The sequence below is a fragment of the Muntiacus reevesi genome, chromosome 16 (genome assembly GCF_963930625.1).
Source record: "Muntiacus reevesi chromosome 16, mMunRee1.1, whole genome shotgun sequence".
Classification (NCBI taxonomy): Eukaryota; Metazoa; Chordata; class Mammalia; order Artiodactyla; family Cervidae; genus Muntiacus; species Muntiacus reevesi.
The window spans coordinates 49,515,347-49,526,899 of record NC_089264.1 but is presented as its reverse complement, the minus strand read 5'-3'; the positions used below and the strand labels follow the sequence as shown (position 1 = coordinate 49,526,899).

The following is an 11,553-nucleotide window of genomic DNA, read 5'->3' as shown; positions in this document are numbered from 1 at the left end:
TCTGCTGCACTTAAGGCTTGATGTATGAATACACAATCTCATAGAACACAATAAGGGGTGCTAAAGTCCCTGCTGTGTTCTTAATTCAGTGAGTTATTTTCTCTTACTTGAATACCCATTGCTTACCCTGAATTTGTCTTAATACCTCAAGAAAATAAGGCTCAGAGTCTATAAAATATATATATATATTATATATATATCATATATATATATATATATGATATATATATATATCTCCAGGTAGCTTTTACAAAAAATCTCATTTGCCAAATACCGAGGAATAAAGGACTCCACCAAATGCTTTCTAACAGAAGGTGGCTGGGTGTATCCGATCCAAACAGTGATGATCCTACAGCACCCAAAGCTTCGTCATGTCCCCTGTGGTCCTGCTTGTCAAACAGGCAGAAGAGTCAAACCACTGACAAGTCTATCCTCAGGGTGCTCAGGAAAAATGGACACAGCTGCCTGAAATGTTGTAGCAGATGCTATTCCAGGCCACCAAAAGTACAAGTCCAGTCCTCTGCACAGACTTATTCATAGAGTAAAACATAAAGTGGAGAAGCAGAGATAAAAAAATACAACCTGGACCCACCTATGTGTAAGATCCATCCATATATAGGGATTTTTGGCAGGTTTCCCTTAAATCACACCTATCTTCCATGCTTAGGTTTTGAAATATTTGAGACATGACCCAGAAGAATGACATATGGAAACCAAAGAACTCCTCTGTGTTGATTGCAGCCAGGCTGGAGGACATGAGCAGGTATATTAATCAGGTGGATCTGCAGATACTTAGCAGAATTAAGCACGTGTCGCCATCTGGACCTGCAAGTGCTGAGCTTGAGGCAGAATTGTTTATACGGCAGGAAGCAAGCTAGTCTTTAAAGGAACAGAGGAGACTTCTGACTTCCCAGAACATCTGATCCCTGAGGGAGAGAGAGGAAGAGCGCAGCAAAGAATGCCTGGTTATTCTTCCCAAATTTCGCAGTTGCACATTTCTGTAAAACTCCTGGGATAAATGAAAAAATGAATAAAGAGAGGTTAGAAGTTAACTGCCTATGGGGCTCTTCCATGGATAAGTAAGCATTTATAGAAAAAAAATTCAGAAATAAGGATTATCCCTCAATATATTGCTTGTTTATATATACATTATTTTTGACTGTGTTGTATTTCTAAGAATTGTATGTTAATTCACCAATTCTTCCATCCAGTGTTTATAACAGCTCAAAAATTGTACATGCTACAGACTAAATTTTTCATTTGAAAGTTTTCTAATTAATTATTTTTATATCCATCTATACTAATGTAATTTGTCTCTACTTTCTTTTACATTTCCTGTTCTCCTTTGTAAATATTCTTCTTTTTTCCCTTTTCCTCTATTCTCTTGTAATACCAATTTAGAATGCTCTCTTTTATTTTCTTTTTCATTCAGAGCAAAGTAATCACTTCATTGCTTACATGGTTTATTCTAAACTTTGTTTTCCTCTTGGGATTTGGGATTTTGATAGGCGCATCTTAAGGAGGATCTTTTTTTTTTTTTTCTTCTTTTTTTTTTTGTGTGTTTAGTCCTCTAATAATTGTATGCTTGCCTCCTTTGATCCTGCATGAACCCTAGTTCATAACCAGCTCATTTTGGTGGCTCAAGCTTCTGCCCCATTATGTTACTGAAGATTTTGCAGATGTGGTCCCTGAATGACTGGGCGGCTTGGTCCATGTTCCAGCCAGTTTCCTGTTACACTTTGAGCCAAACATTTTCATGTAAATTGTTAACAGAGATTAATGTCAACTTTAGCTATTTTAAGTTTTCTTTCTGGGTTGGAGGAACTCCTGTTTGTTCGCTGGATTAAGCAGAGATGCTCTGACCTTTCCTTCTCCTGTGCTGTGCTCAGTCACTCAGTTGTGTCTCGCTCTTTGCAGCACCATGGACTGTGGCCTGCCAGGCTCTTCTCTCCATGGGAATTCTCCAGGCAAGAACACTGGAGTGGGTTGCCAAGCCCTCCTCCAGGGGATCTTCCCAACCCAGGGATCGCACCCAGGTCTCCCACACTGCAGGCAGTTTCTTTACTATCTGAGCCCCAAGGGAAGCCCTCCTTCTCTTGATGCAGTTTTAATTTCAGTTCCCAAGAAGGTTCCCATAATTGTTCACATGGCACCAAGTGAGCCCCTGACTCTTTGTCTATAGTTGTTGAAGGTGATGAGAGAATGATGTGGAGAATCACTTTATTTCTGTTCTTTTAGGTATACAGAAGTAAAAGTGCTAAGTGATCAGTCATGTCCAAATCTTTGTGACCCCATGGACTGTCGCCCACCAGGTTCCTCTGATCATGGAATTCTCCAGGCAGGAATACTGGAGTGGGTAGCCATTCCCTTCTGTAAGCGATCTGCCCAACCCAAGGATCGAATGTGGATCTCCTGCATTGTAGGTGGATTCGTTACCATCTAAGCCACCAGAGAAGCCAGTTGTACTAAACCAACACCCAATACTTGGCTGGTGAGAATAGCTCCAGTTAAGTCATCTGCCTTTATACATCTGTGTTCATTGATGGCAAGCATATGTTTGTGTATAGAGGTAAAAATTGTCTAAAAGTGTAGTAGACAAAGTGTAAACATTTTGAACTAAGCTTCACAGCAAAAGCTCTGCTCTTTGTCCCCATAGGGCTTCCCCATTCCAGTGAACCCGTCACTGTTACCCCAACAGTCTTCTTTTAAAGCCTTCAAATGACTAGATGAATCTCAATGACATTAACAAGGATATTGTCGTCATTGTTCAGTCACTCAGTTGTGTATGACTCTTTGTGACCCCCATGACCTGGGGTCAAACTCATGTCCATCGAGTCAATTATGCCATCCAACCATCTCGTCCTCTGTCGTCCTCTTCTCCTCCTGCCTTCAATCTTTCCCAGCATCAGGGTCTTTTCCAGTGAGTCAGTTCTTTGCATCAGGTGTCCAAAGTATTGGATTTCCAGCTTCAGCATCAGTTATTCCAGTGAACACTCAGGACTGATTAGGATGGACTGGTTTGAATCTCCTTGCAGTCCAAGGGATTCTCAAGAGTCTTCTCCAACACCACAGTTCAAAAGCATCAATTCTTCAGTGCTCAACTTTCTTTATAGTCCAACTCTCACATCCATACATAGCTATTGGAAGAAACATAGCTTTGACTAGATGGACCTTTGTTGGCAAAGTATTGTCTCTGCTTTTTAATATGCTGTCTAGGTAGGTCATGACTTTTCTTCCAAGGCACAAGCATCTATTAATTTCATGGCTGCAGTCACCATCTGTAGAGATTTTGGAGCCCCCAAAAATAAAGTCAGTCACTGTTTCATTTTTTTCCCCATCTATTTATTTTGAAGTGATGGGACCAGATGCCATGATCTCGTTTTTTGAATGTTGAGTTTTAAACCAACTTTTCCACTCTCCTCTTTCACCTTTTTCAAAAGGCCTTTTAATTTCTCTTTGCTTTCTGCCATAAGCATGATATCATCTGCATATCTGAGTTTTTTTTATATTTCTCCTAGCAGTCTTGATTCCAGCTTGTGCTTCATCCAGCCCAACATTTTGCATGACGTACTGTGCATATAAGTTAAATAAACAAGGTGACAATATACAACCTTAACATACTCCTTTTCCAATTTTGAACCAGTCCCTTGTTTCAATGTGTACAAGTTTCTCAGGAAACAGGTGAGATGATCTGGTATTCCATCTCTTTAACAATTTTCCATAGTTTTTTGTTATCCACAGAGTCAAAGGCTTTCACATAGTCAGTGACGCAGGAGTAGCTATCTGGGTGCCATGGCCCTGCCACGTCGACTCTTAACATGTGGCCATCACAGGGCTTCAGTCACCTCATTGCTTGATTGAGAAAGGTTCCCCTGACAATCTGACTCTTGTATTTTGGTGAGCCTTGAGTTCTTGACAACTGTCAGCTGTAGAAACAGTTCCTGGCCACATGAGCCTCTCTTTACGACTGTTCCCAAAGCGATAGCTAGCTTTTCCCAGGTCAGGTGAGCTGAGAGAGAAAACAGGAATGGACAACCATCGTGGAAGCCAGTCTTTATAACCTAATTTCAGAACTGATATACCTATCATCTGCTCTGTGATACTATGTTCCTTGGAGGTGAGGCAGTAAGTACAGTCCCCATTCCAAGAGAGGAGTCTGCCCATGAGTTTGAGTGGCACGAAGTAGAGATCATTGGGAGCCATCCTAGAGGTTACACATCTCAATATGTGTATAAATTCAAGTATGGTTTTGTTTGTATTTTCTATGGCAGAAGATTGAGTCCTCATGGTGAGATTTTTTTCCACTGATTTTTTTTCAGTTTCAGACAGTAAGAAGCGTCTTTTTCACATAACCCCATTCCTCTGTATCTTTACCCTCCATGTCCTTAAAGTGCTTGTAATGGGTTTCCCAGGTGGCTCAGTGGCAAAGAATCTACAAGCCAATTCAGGAGACTTGAGAGACAGGGGTTCGATCGATGGGTTAGGAAGACCCCTGGAAAGGAAATGGCAACCTGCTCCAGTATTCTTGATTGAGAAGTCCAGTGGATAGAGGGACGTGGCAGACTACAGTCCTTGAGTTCACAAAGAGTCGACCATGACTTAGCAAGTAAATAACAACAAAATGTCTCATTTAAGAGTCAGTGATGTTGAGAAAGGGACTAAGGGCCATGTTCAGCATCAGACTGTTTGTTGTGTGGTCTACTTGGTAAGAATGTTTTTTATACTTTTAAAGTGTTTGCAAATCAAAGCAAACAAATGAAATGAATAATATTAATAACTGTATAACAAAGGTTGTAGGTGGCCTTTAAAGCTTACAATTTTTAACTATCTGGTCCTACTTAAAAAAAAAATTCCCAATGTTGATCTGGTTTTACCTTTCAGAAATATCATAAAATATAAATGTGTTAGAAAATATCATTTGCCAAACTGTACTTTGAAATTAATGTGGAACAAAAGGAAGACAAACGTCAGTTTTCCCTTTTATATTTTTTAATGATCCAAGTTAACAAATCATTTATGATCCTAATTTTTCTACCTTTGATTTCCCCCAGAGTACATTTTTAAGAATCATATGAGATGGTAAACTCCAGCTTATTATCTTTGTGTGTGGAAAGCAAAGAACAAAAAAGCTAATCCAGGGAAATCCCAGGGTAAATAACAGCAGTTGATATTTGAACTGTAGTAAGAGAAGACTGGATTCATGAATTCCTTTCTGTAGGGTATTCAGCTTTTTGACACATCACAGTAGGTAGAGCCTTCCAAAATGAAGAGAGGGCTCAAGCCAGCGGGTTTCTGAGAGCCAGCTTCAAAAAACCCCTGCATTTTGCCCATGGAGGGGATGGAGAAAGGAGTGAGGAAGTTAACAGTTTATTGATTGTTTAATATTTACGGAGTAGTTACAAACATAGGGGACCTGGTATACTTTTGAACAACCAGTGTATTTAATGAAAATGTTTTGAAATCCTACACCAAACTCTTCCTTGCATGCAAGTTCCATCAGGCTTGGAAAATAAGCAGATCCGCTCAGCTTTTCATCTCTGTTGTTACACTCTACTGTCCCTGAGGATGAGGGCTTGAGAGTAAACAGCAGAGATCACTTTTTTTGTTTGTAGATCTCTTTGTTTAAAAATCCACATTTTTTTAAATTGTAAGACTTCCAAAGGTATCAATAGCAACTGTTGTTGTTTAGTCTCTATGTCATGTCCGACTCTTTCCAACTCCATGGACTGCAGCATGCCAGCCTTCCCCATCCTTTACTATTTTCTGTAGTTTGCTTAAACTCATGTACATTGAGTTGGTGATACTATCTAACCGTGTCATCCTCTGCTACCTTCTTCTCCTCCAGCCCTTAGTCTTTCCCAGCATCAAGGTCTTTTCCAGTGAGTCAGCGCTTTGCATCAGATGACCAAAGTATTGGAGCCTCAGCTTCAGCATCAGTCTTTCCAGTGAATATTCACGGTTGATTTCCTTTAGGATTGGCTGGTTTGATCTCCTTACAGTCCAGCAGACTCTTTTAAAGAGTCTTCTCCAGCACCACAATTCGAAAGCAACAATTATTCTGTGCTTAGCCTTCTTTGCAGTCCAATTCTTATATTCATACATGACTACTGAAAAGAGCAATGTTAACTTATTTATTGAGTCCCAATTACATATTAGGTATAATGTTTTTTGGTGCTAGAGCTGGGTTCCATAGTGTCCACTTATAAAGCACCATATTTTACTGCTTTCCACAATGCATATGAAACAGACATTACAACTATTTTCTGATCTTTAAGAATTACAGCTTGCAGTTTTCAGATTCTCATTTCATCAGTGCTGTTTTTCTTCATTGCTGTTGTTTTATTTCCATTTGCTCCTTTCTTTTCCTAATAGTTTCTTCTGACCTTCTACTTGAAAACTGTATAATTATTATGCATTTTATATTTCCTGTATTTCTCTCAAATCTGTATTTATTTTGGATTTTTATAGTGGTGGAACAGTATTATTTTGGCACTAAAGAACACTTAATCTGCCTTTTCTAGAGAAGGTACTCTAAATTTTCACATATTAAGCTAAGTCTTCTGGTTTTCTTAGTTCATAGAAAATATTAATTGTACTTTCTCAACACACATGCATAGCATTTATAATTTATCTTTTGGAAACATATTCTGCTATATTTTCAGGAAATTATATATTTTAAAGATCTACAATGTATTGAACATATATTATGCCCTAAGTTATAAATACTTAATTTTTATAACAGGGCTATAAATTGCTACATTTTATGCCTGCAAAGGAGTTTGGAGGCTAAACTACTTTCATTGATACAATTTATCACCTATTCTAACTACTGTGCTATAGTGATAGTAATAGCAAGTCTTTATATCCATTTTTCTTTTATATTTTATATTTTGTGCATACATGCTAAGTTGCTTCAGTTGTGCCCGATTCTTTGTGATCCCCTGGACTGTAGCCCGCCTCAGTCCATGAGATTCTCCAGGGAAGAATACTGGAGTGGGTTGCTGTGCCCTCATCCAGGGGAATCTTCCCAACCTAGGGATTGAACCCATGTCTCTTACGTCTCCTACATTGGCAGGTGAATTCTTCAACGTTAGTACCACCTGGGAAGCCCTCACTATAAATATATGTATTTTTATAATATGTACTAATTTAGATATCTTTATTTTTGCTGGTAACTTAATAAGCCAGCTGTTACTAGACCCACTATTAAAGCTGCAAAATGGAAAGGCTCAGTAAAGTCTTAGTTGCTTAATCAGAGTGACCTGACTAAACCTGGCAAGATTGGGGAGAGAACTGCAGTCCCCTTTGTCTTACTTCAGTGACCTTTCCCCTGACCTGAATCTAACAACTACGGTTTTTCAGTGGAGAGTCTCAGTTTTATGCATAAACTCAGTCTACTTCTGCAACAGTGATGAAGTAAATGTTTTTCACAGTGAATATGGAAAAAGTTGGATCTGCAAGAGGGAGAAAATTCAGTTTTCTTCAAACAATTTTAGGTTTCTTTGGGACCCATTATATTTACCGTAGTGTTCCTGATCATTTGTTTTCTTCAGGGGATGCTTAAAGCTGTATGCAGTTAAAAATGAAGGCTGTTGAGTTGCTTGAAGGCAATCTAGGTTGAACAAGAATTTGACTATCCTCAACAATGTCTCTTATCTTTACTTAGTAATGACATTTTTTTGAAAAGGAAAACTATTGCCCTGAGTATCCTAAAATTGATATAATTTACCCAGCACAATTTTACCATGCTCTCATATTATATTTTATGACACTTTGAGCTTCTCATGTGCTGTGATCTGAGACATATTTCCTCACACTGGGATCAGGGAGAAATACGAGCAGAGTTTTAAGTCAATGAATTAGTGGTGGCTTGGAGAGGCAGGAGGTTCTTGTTTAATAGAAAAAAAAAAAAAGATCCTGTATCTTCTATTATGTATTTGTCTAATTGGTCATTTTGTTTGTATAAGCAAAATTTAATTCTTTCATTTCTTATGTGGTGATTTCATGAGTACAATAAATAAGATACTTTCCCTACCTTCATGAGCTAATAATCTAGAAGAGGCAAATTAGTGAGCAGACTTTCATAAAACAAGGGTTAAATGCTGTAAAATCTATGTACAAGGTGTGATAAGTGAGTCAAGAAGAGGCACCTAGCAAAGTCTTGGGAGAAAACACATCAAGAAGGCTTTACTAAAAAGTGTTGCATAAAGCTTAAGAATGAGTTAGCCCTGGAAATAGGAGAAAAGGTACTGGAGTAAATGATACTGGTGCTTACTAAGAGGTCTAGCTTTCCTTTTCTGACAGGAAAAGATCCTTTGAAGTTAGACAAAGCCATGTGATTTGTTTGGCCAAGTGAATGTGACCCATGTGAGGGAAGGTGACAAGGTGTTTAATAGAGGATAGAGGCAATTAAGGGTCAGGATGCTTGTTTCATGCTCTTGCCATGATGCAGGGAACCCTGAAGACTCAATTTGGGATGGAAGCTCCTTAAGGTGGAGAAGCTGCCTGAGTCTTATGCTACTGATATTTTAGTGGTGTTTCTTAACATGTCACAGCTTGCCCTACCTTGACTGACACATAACTTTTTTTTTTAAGTGATAAATAATTCAAAACAAGGAGGTAGAGTGACAAGAAATAGCATGAAGATATCTGCAGGGATTTAAATATGAAAGACTTTGTATGCTGATTTTAATTAATTTGGACTTTATCACCTTATTGACATGAAGGAATTGACGTGTTGTTAGCATAAAGTGGAGTTTCACAATCTTGATACTGTTGGCCTTTGAGAGCATGAGAATTCTTTGATGAGGAACTCTACCCTATTCATTGAGGATGCTTACCAGCATTCCTGTCTTATACTTATTGGCTGATAGTTGTACCATCTCCCCCAGTTGTGGAAATCATAAATGTCTCCATATATTGCCAAATGTCTCCCAGAGGGCAAAATCACCCAAAGTTGAAATTATTGATATAAATGAAAAGGAAAATGGATATAAGATAAGCAACATAGAATAACTGTCATGTTTATGAAAGATCATTTATATTTTCTAAACTGGAATATGCATAATTTTGAGTTTTTTTAAAAAATGCCTCCAATTATAGCATTGAAACCAGGTTGGAGAAGGGCAATATGTATTGTGATGTTACCTCCTGATAAGGAAATGGGCATCATTTGGTTCCTGAAGAATTCCAAAAGTTCGGTTTGTTCCATGACTCTTCTGGCTTTTATCCCATACCTGTGTGACAAAGAAGACATCTTAATAAAAGTTGATTATCCTAGAACTTCAAAACAGTCTGATACTCTGAATTAAATTGAATATTTTCTAGTTATATTGTGAGTGGTTATACCATAAAAAGTTTGCACTTTGATGTATGAATGATCAATGGAGAGAATTGGATAATTATCTAATCCAGTGGCTAGAGTTGGCTGGAAATATAGTACATTCTAACTAACCTTTTGCTGATGCAGCTTGTTATAATTTAGGGTGAGTTTAAGAGCTGTAGATCTGGGTATTAATCTTACCTTGGGTATATTGCCATCATGGTTTGTATCAAGATTTTTACCTTAAGTTTCAATTTCATTATTCATATAATGAAAGTGAAAGTGTGCTAATAGTATTGTTTCATTTAATCATTCTAAACATTAAGATAATGTTCAGATTGATAAAATTATACCAAATTGAATATAAATACAGTTGCTTATCTTGGAATTTTCCAAGATAGCTAGATTACATTTTTTAATGCTTGAATGAAATTAGATATGTCAGCTGTCTTACTTACACTCTATGTTTTGCTGGTGTTTGCTTTTATAGCATCAAAATATCTTGTTCTCCTCAAATTCCTTTGTATTTTATCCTAAGAGAATTGGGAGATGTCACAGCTTTGAGCCACTACAGTAGAACAATAGGATCAGATTAAGAAGATGCTTTGAGATGCTCAGTGGGGAATGAATTGAGCGTTGCCAGAACCAAGTCAAGCAGCAGTTATTACAATGCTGTAATGTATATTAAAAAAGTTGCTGGTGTTTTGCTAAGTTAATGGGAAACAGTGCTGTGAAATGTCGACAGAATTATGCAAGATTTATCTTGACTTGGTGGTTGATTTGATGTGTGGCATGGGAGAGTGGAAGAAATCAATGATGTGTCCAAGTTTTCCTTATTGATCTGGGCACATAGAGTTGCTGACAGAGAACACCAAGAAGAAATAAGTATGGGGAGAGAATGATGATGGCGAATGTTAGGGTTTTACTGTAATTTCAAGCTGGATTATCATTTGGCTATTTAGGACTAAAACTCAGGTGAGAGAAGGTATTGATCAAAAAGTGATTAGTATGTTGATAGATTATAGTATTAGTAAGTGAAATTACCTGGGCCAAGTGTACAAAGTGAAAAGAAAGAAGAGTTGCGGATAGAAGAAATTCTGATATTCAAGGTGCAGCTGAAGAAGAATGCTAAATAGAGATGGGGAAGGTAGAAGGAAAAACCAACATACCACTGCATCTTCGAGGCCAAAGTAAACAACTGCTTTAAAAAAGAAAAAAAAAAAAAAAACTAAATTTGTCGATAGTAACGGGCTTCCCAGGTGGCTCAGTGGTAGAGAATCTGCCTGCCAAGCAGGAGACACAGGTTTAATCCCTGGGCTGGGAAGATGCTCTGGAGAAGGGAATGGCAACCCACTCCAGTATTCTTGCCTGGAGAAGCCCACGGAGAGAGGAGCCTGGTGGGCTATAGTCCATGGGGTCACAAGAGTCAGATACAGCTTAGTGACTAAACCACCACCACCAGTATAGTAACAACAGTAGTCATGAAAGAAATATGGTATTGCTCTGGTAGAAAGAAAGCAACTTCAAGGGCAATTCTTAATGACTTCCTAATTAGAAAAGAGAGCCCTCCTTTAAATTACACTTGGAAGTCCGAGATAAAAAGGCCTTAGGACATTTCCTGCTTTGTGCTCTTGCGTGCATGCTGTCGCTTCAGCCATGCCGCGCTGTTGGCGACCCTCTGTACTATGGTCCAGCAGGCTCCTCTGTCCAAGGGATTCTCCAAGCAAGAATGCCAGAGTGGTGGCCTTGCCCTCCTCCGGGGGATCCTCTTGACCAAGAGATTGAACCGGTGTCTCCTACATTGGCAAGCAGGTTCTTTTTTTGTTTTGTTTTCTTTTTTAACTTCTTTTTAACTGGAAGAAAATTTCTTTATGATATTTTGTTAGGTTCTGTCATACGTCAACACGAATCAGCCATAGGTATACATATGTCCCCTCCCTCTTTTTTCTTTTTTTAAAATTTATTTTAGTTGGAGGCTAATTACTTTACAACATTGTGGTGGTATTTGCCATTCATTCACATGAGTCAGCTGTGGGCGTACATGTGTTCCCCATCCTGACCCTCCCTCCCCCCTCCCTCCCCATCCCATCCCTCAGGGTCATCCCAGTGCGCCAGCCCTGAGCATCCTGTCTCATGCATCAAACCTGGGCTGGCAATCTGTTTCACATGTGATAACATACACGTTTCAATGCTATTTTCTCAGATAATCCCACCCTCGCCTTCTCCCACAG

General features: G+C 38.6%; 1 non-coding gene across 1 annotated transcript; it reads left to right on the top strand.

The window, feature by feature from the left end:
• Positions 1 to 10,575: 10,575 nt before the first annotated feature.
• TRNAG-GCC (transfer RNA glycine (anticodon GCC)) lies at positions 10,576 to 10,646 on the top strand. Its single transcript has one exon. It is a non-coding gene; the product is annotated as a tRNA-Gly (tRNA).
• The last annotated feature ends 907 nt before the right edge of the window (positions 10,647 to 11,553 follow it).